The sequence below is a fragment of the Hylaeus anthracinus genome, unplaced genomic scaffold (genome assembly GCF_026225885.1).
Source record: "Hylaeus anthracinus isolate JK02 unplaced genomic scaffold, UHH_iyHylAnth1.0_haploid 0, whole genome shotgun sequence".
Taxonomy (NCBI): domain Eukaryota; kingdom Metazoa; phylum Arthropoda; class Insecta; order Hymenoptera; family Colletidae; genus Hylaeus; species Hylaeus anthracinus.
The window spans coordinates 24,303,750-24,316,130 of record NW_026533254.1 but is presented as its reverse complement, the minus strand read 5'-3'; positions in this window follow the sequence as shown (position 1 = coordinate 24,316,130).

Below are 12,381 nucleotides of genomic sequence, written 5' to 3'. Positions count from 1 at the left end.
CTCCACCTTCCCCGCTTTAACGCGGAAAAAAGCGAACCCAGATTCGAGCGACAATTTTTTCCCCGGACGGATTTCTAATTTTTGAATTTATCTCAAACTGAATTCCAAAGAAACGAGCGTTCCCCGAGGAAAAACGCACGTCGAACGGATTCGATCTCGGAAGAAGCATCGCAGGTAGAAATCGAATGTAATCGAGAAACACGTTTTACATTTCGTGTATACCGCACACGTATAGTCACATCCGTGTACACGTACAAGCGATGGGAATGTTGTTTCGCGGCGGACGGTCCCTGTAATGGGATTCTTCGTGGACTATCTAATTCCTTCTTCGTCCATTTCTCTCGAAAAGGAATTCCTGGCAGTAGGTTCTTTAAGTAATGGCGCTGGAACGCAACGCGAATTTACATTTCGATGGGTTCGACTTCATTTTCGATCTTCCCACGTCCCCGCTCTGTTTCCTCGAGAGTATCCTTTCTCCAATTTTAGACGGCGGTGGATTCGTAACCGCGAGGCGAGTTATTCGCGAGAAATACGCAAAATTTACATGTTAATTAACCATTAGTTTTTAACATTAGTAAATTGAGATTTCTATTCCGAAGTGCCACTAACAAAGAGGATTCTATCCCTTACGGGGTAAGCAGCAATTTTTGGTTACACGGATTTAACACAGGTGCAAGAAACTGAATCGATTCACGAGAATCGTTTCACGCAATTAGCGCGAGATAGCCAGCGGGAACCGGGCCACTTATCGTGGCGATAACAGATGCAAGCCCGTCGACACCAACAAGAAACGCGGCGGCCATCGTCTTTTTTCACCGCTGGCAGAAGTGACGCCTTAATTGTTCCGCAGGGCCGAACGGGCGATATCTTTATTCTCGAGGCGAGAGAAAAAAAGCGGAGGGAGGCGCTTGGCCCGAGGACCAAGTGCTCGTCCACTCGCAATTAAAGATCGCTAATGAGACGTATGCAAATACTGGGGGGGCTCGTTAAAACTTCCCCTACCTTGTTCTTTTTCGTGGTGGCACGCAGCTCTTCCACCGCAGGAATCTATTCTCGGAGTGGGACCGAATAGTTTTCCAAGGGAACAAGTCTGACGCGAGATCCGAAGCTGACTTATAGCTCCGCCAAGTTAAATAAGATCCCTGAACTCGGTTCCACGTCTTTATTGTCCTCCATCGTTTTACTTCTTCGAGGCGGTAGCGGATGACATCTAATTGCCTCGACTCATTATCGCTCGTCCAATTTCTCACGATCTTACCTTCCTCGAGCAATCAGTAATGCAGAACGTTCAGACGTTTAGGTAGGTTACTCCGTTGGTAGGTCCTTTGGTCGAATAGAGCTCTACGTTACCGATCACTACCGACACAATGCACTGTATTACCGACAGACTGCTTTACCTTACCATTAGGCAGGTCGATAATTCAGAACACTCTGTCTCTACCTCAAGGATTCTATTAAACTCGTCATGATAATAGCTTATTCCATCCCAAGTGACAAAGTTAGGTAGATTAGTTAGTTCTACAACACCTAGTACGCGACTGCTCCGAGTCCCTCGTTGTCTACATAGCTCTTCTTCTTTAACGAGAAGTCTCCTTCGGCCTCGGCTCCGCAATTTCCGTTGCTCGATTGGTTAACCATTCCCCCGTGTTCTAGGGGTCCACGTTTCCGGCCAAGAGCATCGATATCATCGGCCATTTGAACCATACCCTCGTAATTAGACATCGGAGTCCAAGGAACACGATATCCCGTCCATCTGCGTGTAACCAGAGATTTCAGCCCGGCGAGCTTTAACCTTAAGCCACTATCTTCCACCGCGTCCAGTAAATTCGACCAGTTTAATTCCCAGGCACTGTAGCAGCATTATGTCCTTTGTTCCCCGTTCTGTAGCGAGACCCCAGGATCTCCTTCCTACGCCCTCGTATCGACGAGTTACGACCACCCAGCCAACTAAACATCCAAGAAAAATCGCCGCAGGCCTTCCACCGCGAACGTTGGCGGGAAACCGAAGAGGCAGCTCGCGAATAAACAGGGGAACCTTGTTAACGAACATTCGAGATTATTAACACGCGTGCTCGTGTGCCTGGAATATATGAAGAACGCTTTGTAGAGATAGCTTTAGAGTTGGTTGCCAGGTGAAGGCTTTGTGGTTGATATTAAAGCTTCTTTTAGTAAGATTCACCAGGGTATTGTTACCGTTGCAGCTGCCTCCTTCAAATGCGAGGAGAAATTGTTACCACTACTCTGAACAATTTAAGAAGGCTCCACGGTGACACTGACTCTGAGAGCTCCGGCTGAGATCTCGTCGATCATCTGCAACGGGTCTCCAATCATCTCCACCAATATCATTTCTAGCCTGTCGCTACCCGGGAGACGCCTACGTGGTCCAGCGTCTTTTGTAAAATCGCGTGTCCCTCTACCCGTAGCGTTTCCGCCCTCACGGGAACCCCCGTTGAGTCACACGCGATGATTCACTTCGACGCATCCGGAAAACGAGCGGATTCGGAATGTCGTGCGTGTCCAATGACGATAATGATAAGCGGCCTCTTATGGACGAACGTTTGCTCGATGCCCTGGGTCACGTGACCGACGGCGGGGCTGCGAGGACTCGCGAGGTGACGTTCGTTTATAACCCAGGAGATAATTCTTCGTCTTCGTTGGTCATCTTCAGGTGGTCTTGAGCTTTTTGTCCTTCGCAGGCTCTAATAGACGATAATAGCGACAGCAATGTGAAAACTAGGATTGGTTGGATATGGAATCCTACAAACGACGACCAATCCTTCTTCGTTATCTCGTTTGGGTGGAACTGTTCCCTGGAAATCTCCTCGGAGCCTGATAAGAGGATTCGTTTTTCACGCCAAGGACGTGCCAATGAGGCCAGCTGCGAAACGTCGAACGGGGTAAGAAAAGGGACTGGTGGGAGTCGGGAGGGGATGGCGTTCGATTCGATATTCCATCGAGATAGCCGGCATTTTTCAGCGCGCTGGTGGCCGGCAGCATTTTTCGTGGCGGCGCACAGTGGCGCAGGATCCCGGAAACGTGGCCAATAGTGCAAAAATGAAGTTTCTGTTTGAGGTGTATAAATTACTAGGTTGGCCTGACTGATGAAAATTTCCACAATCATTCTCGCTATGTCCCAATGAGTTTCGCTCTCAGCTCTGAACTGTACAGACTCCCGTTTGGAACGGAGCCCTCCAACAATTAATCCCGTACAAAAAATCAGTCAGAACTTGTGTACTCGGCTGGCAGCTCGAAAGCCTTCGACAGGAGGGCGAAATTCACCCTCGTTGAACATTCAACAGCCCTCGAAAACGCGCGGGCAGGGTTGGGAGTACTTTATAGTAGTAAATGTTATACCTTCCTCTCTGGACACTGTGCATTATCCTTAGGATGGTGAAAAATAATGCTTCTGAGGGTCAGCAATGGGATCTCTAAGCTGGCCATATCTGGCAGGCCCTAATGACAGAGTATGTTGATGTTCCACGACGTGAACCTTCCTGCTAGGTGACTGAACTTGTTCAAGCACAACCCTAGACGGCAATATCCTAGTAGTTCTCGAATTCTCCGGGATCACCAGGTCTACCAGACCCAGAATATTTCAATTCCAGAACCTATCAGACCTTCACCCCACTAGGACACCCTTCACCGGCTCGCGAAACTCAATGTCCCCGTTTTAATACCGCTTATCTCAGCCAAGCTTTTATGAAATCATTAATCTGTTAATAGGTAGCCTCGCTGGCCTGCAGCCGCCACCCCCTTCAGCCCGCATAAACACCGCGAACAAGAACGAGCGGCTTCCCCTCTCACTCCCCAGTTCGGATTCGTCATGCGTGACTGAACGGAAGCTGCGTAATCTGCGTAATACCCGTAACACGCCATTATGTTATTACGTCGGGGTGTTGCTGGCTCGCGCGCCACCGTTAACGCGACGCGTCCGTTGCCGGGGGTGTATTAAAAGGCTCTTAACGTGTCTTTGGAAAACCGAAGCCCCCGGAGGGCGAACTCGCGAACCTGATTCAGTTTGCCACTGGGAGAATATGATATTCGTTAACGGGCCGGCGTCGTTACTTTTTGATCCCGGAGGGCTGGAATGTTGGGGGAGATCGCGAATTTGGGATGGCGATCCGAAGGACGGGGAGCATCGCGAGTCTCGAGTTTTTAGAACTTTGGGGATGTAGAGTTTCTGACGCGATGAATCACCATGATCAGAGCCGTGGTCCTATCTTCGAGGCAGGAGCCAGCAATCAACAGGAGCTGCACCGTAATCCCACCTTTCACCCTGTTCAAATTGATCTCGTCCTTCGATGACGCAGACATCTCGCGGCGCATTCCTTTCCTCATTTCATCAGGGTACACGGCTACGTGCGTAGTCCCGCAGAAAAAGTAGCCCTCTCGATCTGCCGTCAAGTATCTTCACCCTCCCCACGAGTCACCCTCATTTCTCACTGTCTTTTCGCGGAAAGAGCGACGATCTTTCGTCATGGAATACCATGCCCTCTCCTTAGGATGAAAAATTGTTACCTCTTCCAGAGGAATTTCGTTCTTCCGACAAAAATTCCGTTATCCCTCCCGACCTCTGTTGAGGGATCACAGATGAATCGTAGTCGATTCATAATTTACGCTAAGGCGAAACTATTGAAAGGTTTGAATCCATCTCTATCAAAAGATCATCGACAAAATATTCCTGCAATCCTTCGTAACATCTTTCAACGATTTTCCTCTGGGAAAGCCCCAAACTCAGACGTGGTGACTCTTATGATCCTATTTTACAATAGTTTAGCAATTTGCCGGAGGAATCGTTTCGATATGAATTTTCGAAGGAATCGCTCCGCAAATAGTGATGTAACGCTGTACTCAGAGTTGGCGGGGTGCTGGGGGTAGGTAGCGTCGGAGGACACTGGCGATGGTAGATGGGTCTGAAAATGAAATTCCGCGGAGAGGCAAATTCCATTCACTTACGAGTATGCACAGAGAAAATCGAGTAGAAAGGGCAGCCTCTTCGCGTTTACGTATGCATTACCACCCCCCGTGAATTTGCGAGGGGAATAAACTGTGCGCACCCGCTATTAAGAGCAACGTCAATTAACACCGGCCTTGAGGATTTCTCGCAGATGTTCCGCACTTAGTCGAGCGGCTAAAGACTAAATTTCGTACAAATGAGACTGCTGATGCGGCGTTTACATCACCCCTTCGCTTCCTAGGGGATTTCAAGTGCGCAGGGGTTAGGAAAGGCGCTGATAACACTGTGACCTGTCCTGGGACTTCCGAGGTTGTAGGATTTTGGGTCTTAGACGTCTTGAGCGGACCTTAAAGGTACCTGTAGCGCCAGTAGTATGGTCTGCGTCCATTAGTACACGTTGGGTCCACCTGCGCCACCACTAGTACACGTTGGGTCCCACTTGCGGCGCCACTAGTTCACACTGGATCCCATCTGTGGCGCCACTAGTACATATCGGGTCCACCTGCGGCGCCACTAGTACACGTTGGGTCCCACTTGCGGTGCCACTTGTTCACATTGGGTCCCATCTGTGGCGCCAGAAGTATGCTCTGCGTCCTGTGGCGCCATTAGTACACGTTGGGTCCACCTGCGGCGCCACTAGTACATATTGGGTCCCACCTGTGGCGCCACTACTCCTCCAGACTATCCTACGTACAACCAGACATCTAACACTTTGAAACCCAAGAGATGTTTTGACGTTAGCAGTCGATGAATGACCCGAGAATTTGATCTCTGTGCACGACGGAAGTCGTGACGTCGGGGGGTTGCAGACTAACACAAGCGACGTTTGTCAGGCGTAGCACGTTGCGCGTTAGCACGCACCGCGCGTCGTGTCAATCAACGGAAGGATACGCGTAATAGCTGTCCAGCACGCGCAACAATGACTCCGCAGACAATGACACGGAAAGACGCATACTCTGACCTCGATCGAACGTTGCGCATGCACTGGGTTTCAGCCGTGCCCTGACATTTAAACCGGCGCGCGTCTTTCGAATTCACGCTTCCTGAATATATAATTGGGTCAGTCTCCGTGTTCTAGAACGCTAGGAATGAATGGACTCTGCCCGCAATTGAATGAAGATAGATCGCCTGATTTATCGATCAGGGAGGATCGAGTAATACGTTGTTCCCCAGAGCGGCAGATGAAGCCTTAGACTCTCGAATTCAGATTTACTAGCGAAAGTCAGAAGTTCTTTAACATTCCTTCCCTGAACCTCGGATGACGATTGGACTCTTTTTTAGTCTTACGTGTTTGCACGTTCAAGTAGCCAGAAGCTATTTGGCAAGGTATCTTCGTAATTTTAACGCGTCGCATACATTTCCCCGTTCCTTGTATACCCACCGTCTAACGAGCTCAAATACGTTCAAGGCTGCAATAAAAATTCAAAAAAGCCACCACCGCGCAAATGGCTCCGGTCAATGTCTCCGAGGGGGTGGTTTGGCGCGCCACGGTTGGAGAAATCCCGACACTTGCATTATTTTCCTCCAGCCGCGGCAGTAAGCTTACCGATGCGACTTGGAGGAAGCCTGGGACTCGGAAAAAAGGGGGACGGAGGCCGGGTCGTAAGAGCAAATGGCAAGAATCAGCTCGAGGTGACTGGAATATCGCAGGGCAGTTTTCCGATACCGTGCAATCCCTCGAATAGCTCCCATTCCCGTACACCTACCCACGTCGGGCTGCGAATACCGTCTTTGATTTTGCATTTATTCCTAGACGCAATCAGAGTTACTTTAATTTTTAGGGTTAATTATAAAGTTAATTTTTGAGGTTTGGAAAACGTGGAATAAAAATATAACTGTGAAAGAATATATAAGCAAATTAAAGAAATATTTAAATTTTGCGTCCTTAATTGTAGACGCCAGGCATGAAAGGGTTGAACCCCTGGGAAGTGCGTGTTTACAAGGGTACGTATTAAAAATTGTTATCAGTAGCGTGGAGATGTGACCTATGGCTCCTCGCGTAAGAGATTCACTAGTATGGGTAATTTAGTGTCACGGAGTGCACACACGTCTTGACGATATATTTTTAGATCGGAATCGCAGGATCCCCTCGAATATCTACAAATCTCAATCTCCAATCGCGAAATACGATCACCTACCATCGCCCACGAGTCCTTCGCGAGAAGGATGATGGAACCCCAACTTAGGGCGCCTGCTTTGGGAGTAAAACGCTAGTCGACTTTTGTTTCTTGCATTCTCTTCGATTTTAAAGTCTCGTCAAAGCGATTGCAAGGCATAATATAACGTAGGGTGGTGTAGTAATTCGTAGCTTCGATAAATTCGATGATCCGCATCCGAGAAAATTCTCGGGCTCTCTTAATACACGCGCAGAGGTGTGTGCAAAATTTCGGATCGATTGGTCGAGTAGTTATTTCTGGAAAAAATCGCGAACACCGTCCAATACCAAGGATCCTCGTTCCGCGGGCGAAACAAACGACGTAAATCGGGTCGAATCGTTTCGAATGGAAGCCAGCATTGTTCATTCCCACCCACGCGACCTGGGAAGCCGTCGAAACGACACCGATGCCGGTTTTTCGATTTTACTGCGGCCCTATATATCGAATTTCACGACTGCAGTCCCGCTCAGGAGGACGAAAGGCGATTCCACAACTCCCAGTCGGTTCTTTCTCCTTTTTTTCCTTCTTTTTTTTCTATCAGGACCGTCCGCAGCCCGTGCGCTCGATGGCAAATTGGACGTGGAATTTCATTTCACCGGATGAGAGGCCGACTCCCTCAAGCGCACGGAAAGGAAGGAAAGCTTTCCGGAAGAATGCAATATTCTGCCGGGCAGAGAAGACAAAGAATGTCATCCGCGCGCGAAACTGGATACCCAAATGAAATTTAATATGGCAACGCAGAAATCATCCGCCCCTTCTGCTCGTGTGTGCTCGACCCCGAGACCTGCGACTGTCGCAGCCAGATGCAATTGGTACATAGGTTGCATCCTCTGCTTCGTGAAACCGATCCCGGACCGGATTCTTTATGGGAAAAGCTTTCCGCTTCGAAGTGTCCCTCGCCTTTTTGCGGGAAACACCCGCGTGGGTGTTCGAGGACGCTTTCGATGAAATTTTTTAGACTTGTCGAGCAGCTGGAGAGTTCTGACGCGAGGATGCAGTCAGCTGGAATCCTGAAACTCATTCGAGATCACTTCGTGACCCGACAGACTCTTGGTATTCTACAGTAGATTCTCGGTAATTCGCTGAACCGTAATTCGTCATTTTCGGTTCCGAGTTTCAGCGAATTACGGAGAATCTACTGTATTTCGCCGATTTCGGTCCCGAATCTGATGTATTTCGGCTAGCTTGCACCCTTTTGGGCAGAATTCTCAAAAATACGAAAGACGTTCTGAGTAAAATTCCCATGAATGTCTAAATTGAATTCCTTGAATATTTGATGCCAAGCCAAGTTCACTAATTGAACGTTACTGAGCATTTTAATTGCAACCCTTGTTTTTACGCCACGCATTCCCACAACCAAAGAGACCACACATTTCCTCCGCTCTTCCGCCGCAGAAAGCGGTGGAAATTCCTTGCCCGAAAATTATGAAAATTCTGTCAAATAATTCCCCTTGCTAGCGGCGCTAATAACGGGGTCTTAAAAGTCCTTTAAATCACGCCATTTTGTTCCCGGGGCAAGTGCGTTTAATTATACGCGTAATCTCTCCGACTCGGCTCCACAGAATTAATCGCCTTCTCCTGGCAATTGAAACAAACAGTAATGGAGCTCCTAACACCAATTGATGATGTCTCGATTTCTTGTCGCGTCTTTGGTCCCTGAGGCGATCTATTTCGTCCTTGGAACAACGTCCCTCAGTACTATTTGGCTAATTAGAGACCATGGAGGATGCTTGTTAACTACAACGTCGTTAGTTTCCTTCGTTAAAGTGCACCCAAAATTCTGGATGTAGAACTCGAGTATCTGCTTCATTCTCGTGGCTTCTTTGCGAAAGAAATTGATCAAATTCCCAATATTATCGATATTTTGGTTGTTCTTGTGGCTCTTGTCACACTCGGTGTTCCTGTTGATTCGATTGATGTTATCATTTTTTGACTCCTGATCTTCTTCTTGATATATTCCATGTACCTGACGTTTCCGACACGTTCTCCATGCTCAGTCTCGATATTGTTCGCATCTTGGATTCTTTGTCATACTAAAAACTTGCCACTTTATTTTTCCCAGGCATCCTAATTCAGACCTAACCGAGTCACTCGACGAGCCAGCCCTTAAACTATGCTATATCCACTTCAAACAACCGTCATCAAAGTAAAATCTCTTAGTAAGGGTGTCTTGTGCTTCAATTCCCCCACAACATGTCTCATCACATCCAAACCTCAGTCTCCTCAGCTCCCGAACCCTCTCCCGCCGTATTGAATCAGATCACGCGTTAAACGCGAACCGGTCTCGGGATTCAAATCGTTCAGGGTTCACGGGGGCAGAGGACTCATTAGTCCGCGGCGTTTCGATACAGCGGTGGCGCGGGCATTAAGGAAACTTATTGCAAGGAGCTGCCTGCAGCAGACAGCGCGCATTTAGAGGGAACCGCAGACTAATGCCCGCCGATCTACTTAATCCCCGAACCCTTTAGGACGTCAGTGCGCGGCGCCAGGTAATTAGCAGGCCCATCAACAAACAATGGATACCAATTTAGCTCGGGATAATGGTGCACCAGCAGGAAAGATTATCCCTTCTATCCAGTAACACCCGGAGAGCCGAGTAACGCCGGCATTGAAATTTGTCTGTTGATCTCTGCCACCAGGTCGTGGGGTATCCGTCGAAAATTCGGTTCTTGGCCTTTGTCGGGTTGCGAGCGCTGATTAAGGACACTTGCACGCGACCGTCTTACAGAGTATGCGTGTTTCGACGTCGTCGGAATGATAGCTAGAGGTATGCGGACGGCGAATCGAGTTGGAGCGTGTTGGAAGATGCTGAAAGGTGAATGCAGAAGGGAATTGTTGAAACACGAGCATAGGAACAGCAAGGATAGGACGGGTATTCAGAACACTGTGATGAAAAGGAACAGGGACGGAAACGTTGAGAACAATAGAAGTATATCGAGGGTGTGAAAGAGTAATCGTTGGTGTCTTCGGTGAACCGAAGGCGGGGGATAGAGTACTCATAGTAAATGTGATGGATGGAACAAGTGATGGATCAGGCTAGATCGAATTATCAGGAAAGAACGAACTAGGGATTCTTTCATCCCCAACTTGTTCTCTTATTCGATTCCATCGCGGAAGAAGACCGAGTGGATTTCAATGTTTCCTCCGTCAATCATTAGTCGCGAAAGTTGCGATCGCGATTCGCCGCTGAATCGATCAAACCTCTGCCTTCCAGAGGCGATGAGGAAATCACCATCGATCACAGAAAGAAGAAATTGACGCGATCAAACAAGTTGATGCATTCTGGGGCAGTCATAGTATGCTTAGAACTTTCTGCAGTTCCCATTCACCTTGAAATAAAAACGAACAAAACAAATGAGACATTACTTCCTCTCTCGTCAGTTAGTGTCTCCAATCATTCGTTTCGCAACTATCCTAAGCGTCTTTTAAACTCGTATCCTAGAACAATGCTGACCATAGGGTGACCTAGAGTGACCCAACTACCATTCCCAAAATAACAGCCCTAAGCTGATACTCCAATCCTCTCGAAGTCACCCGATATCTAAAAGCAATGATCAGGCCGGTCCCAAAACTTCTCAAAGTCAGCTGTTGTCCCCAAAACCCCTTTCACGATCAGCTGACGTAGGGAACGCGATGGAACGAGCTAATGGATTCTGGAGCGATCGTGTAAACAGCCGAACTCGTTGGTTCAATGTCGAAACGGCGAAGTTTCCGTCGTTGTTCTCGCGTTGGCGCAGACCGCGCTTCCTTCCTAATAGCTACGGCGTTCTATAATTAATTTCAACCCTTCCGGGAATCCATTACCACGTGCATTCGGTCCCACAGATATCATCTGCGCTATGGCGAAACCGCGACCCGCCGAGAACCGGCGCTGCCACGCGAATTGTTCCATTTGATACCGGCGCATCTCTGCGCTTGGAATATCGTCTGAACCGTCGATGGGCCAATATTGATTCTTGTTTTAATTAGCTTACCGGCGCCGGCCGCGTTTAGCCTAATTTATGGAGAAATTTAATGGAATTGACTGTTTACTCCGGGACCGGTATGAATTTGTATTGGCTGTTGCTAATTGAATTAGGCGTCCTCCGTCCTGACGAAATCAAAGGGTAGTTTTTATAATCTCGCCCCCTCTCGCTACTAACGAAACCTAGGTACCAGAGTTTGGACAGAGTTTGGACAGAATATTTTACACAGAGATTCGATGGAGGTATACGATTGTTTGCTTAGATTCAGGGTCGTAGGAGCTTCTGAAAATTCAATTAGGTATCGATACTTCGCGGAGAAAAATTCCTGTGAGAGGCTTTGATGTCGAGGGGGTTTGACGAAGTTTGCGCATTGTAAGTGGACGTCCTCGAACTTTCCTGCAAACTTGCGACGCTTTGAACTGTGAAGCTAGTATCCCATCAGGAGTTGGTCCTCGTGGTAAATGTTTCCTTTGCGAGAAGACCAGGCAGACAGAGTCGCTACTAAATAAAAGAGAAGAATTGCACCGTGCAAGGAGAACCGACCGACGCCTGCCAACGATATTTTCATCATGGCGGGGTCCAGAAACACACTCGTCTCCCAATAAGGCGTCATCTCCCTTCGCTCGAACCAGTTCCTTGCCCAACAATCCCGTGTTTGATCGCCGATTCCGCTCTGCCTGAAGAATAATACCGTTAATCAGAATATAATTCCACGCTGCGGAATATATATATATACATATATATATATATTCTTGGATCCCCGACACTTCACCCGCGGCAATGTAATTCCCTTCGATGATAATGCGGATCGGGAAGATTTCGTGGGCGGCCGGCAGTTCGCAATGAAACGTAATATCGAGAGAATCGCCATCGCCCGCTAATACTGTGGAAAGTTTATTAGCTCTCGCCCCCTCCTTTATGCTCCCTGCGCTTTAATCTCCGTCTGTCCTGAACGAAGGATCAATTTCTCATGAATAGCATCAGGGAGATCCGACGAAACGACCGGCAGAGAAATAAATATGATCCTCGAGCCTGTGGAGGCGATAGCCTCTGGCGATTTCGCAATTTTCGCGCGTTGCACTTTTCTAAAAAAGTGGAACTGGATATGGCGAGGCACGAGGGAGCGTCTAAAGATACTTGGTGTAAAAGTTGTGAAGAATATCGCGTCAAAGTCGGATTAGGAAGTGTTCAGTCTTTGGGACACAATCGGGTTAACTCTGGAGGACTCGTGACTGCAGGGATTCGGTCCCTGAGTTAGGTCTGAATTAGCTCTTCGATTGCGAGTGCAGGCTAACCAAATTCT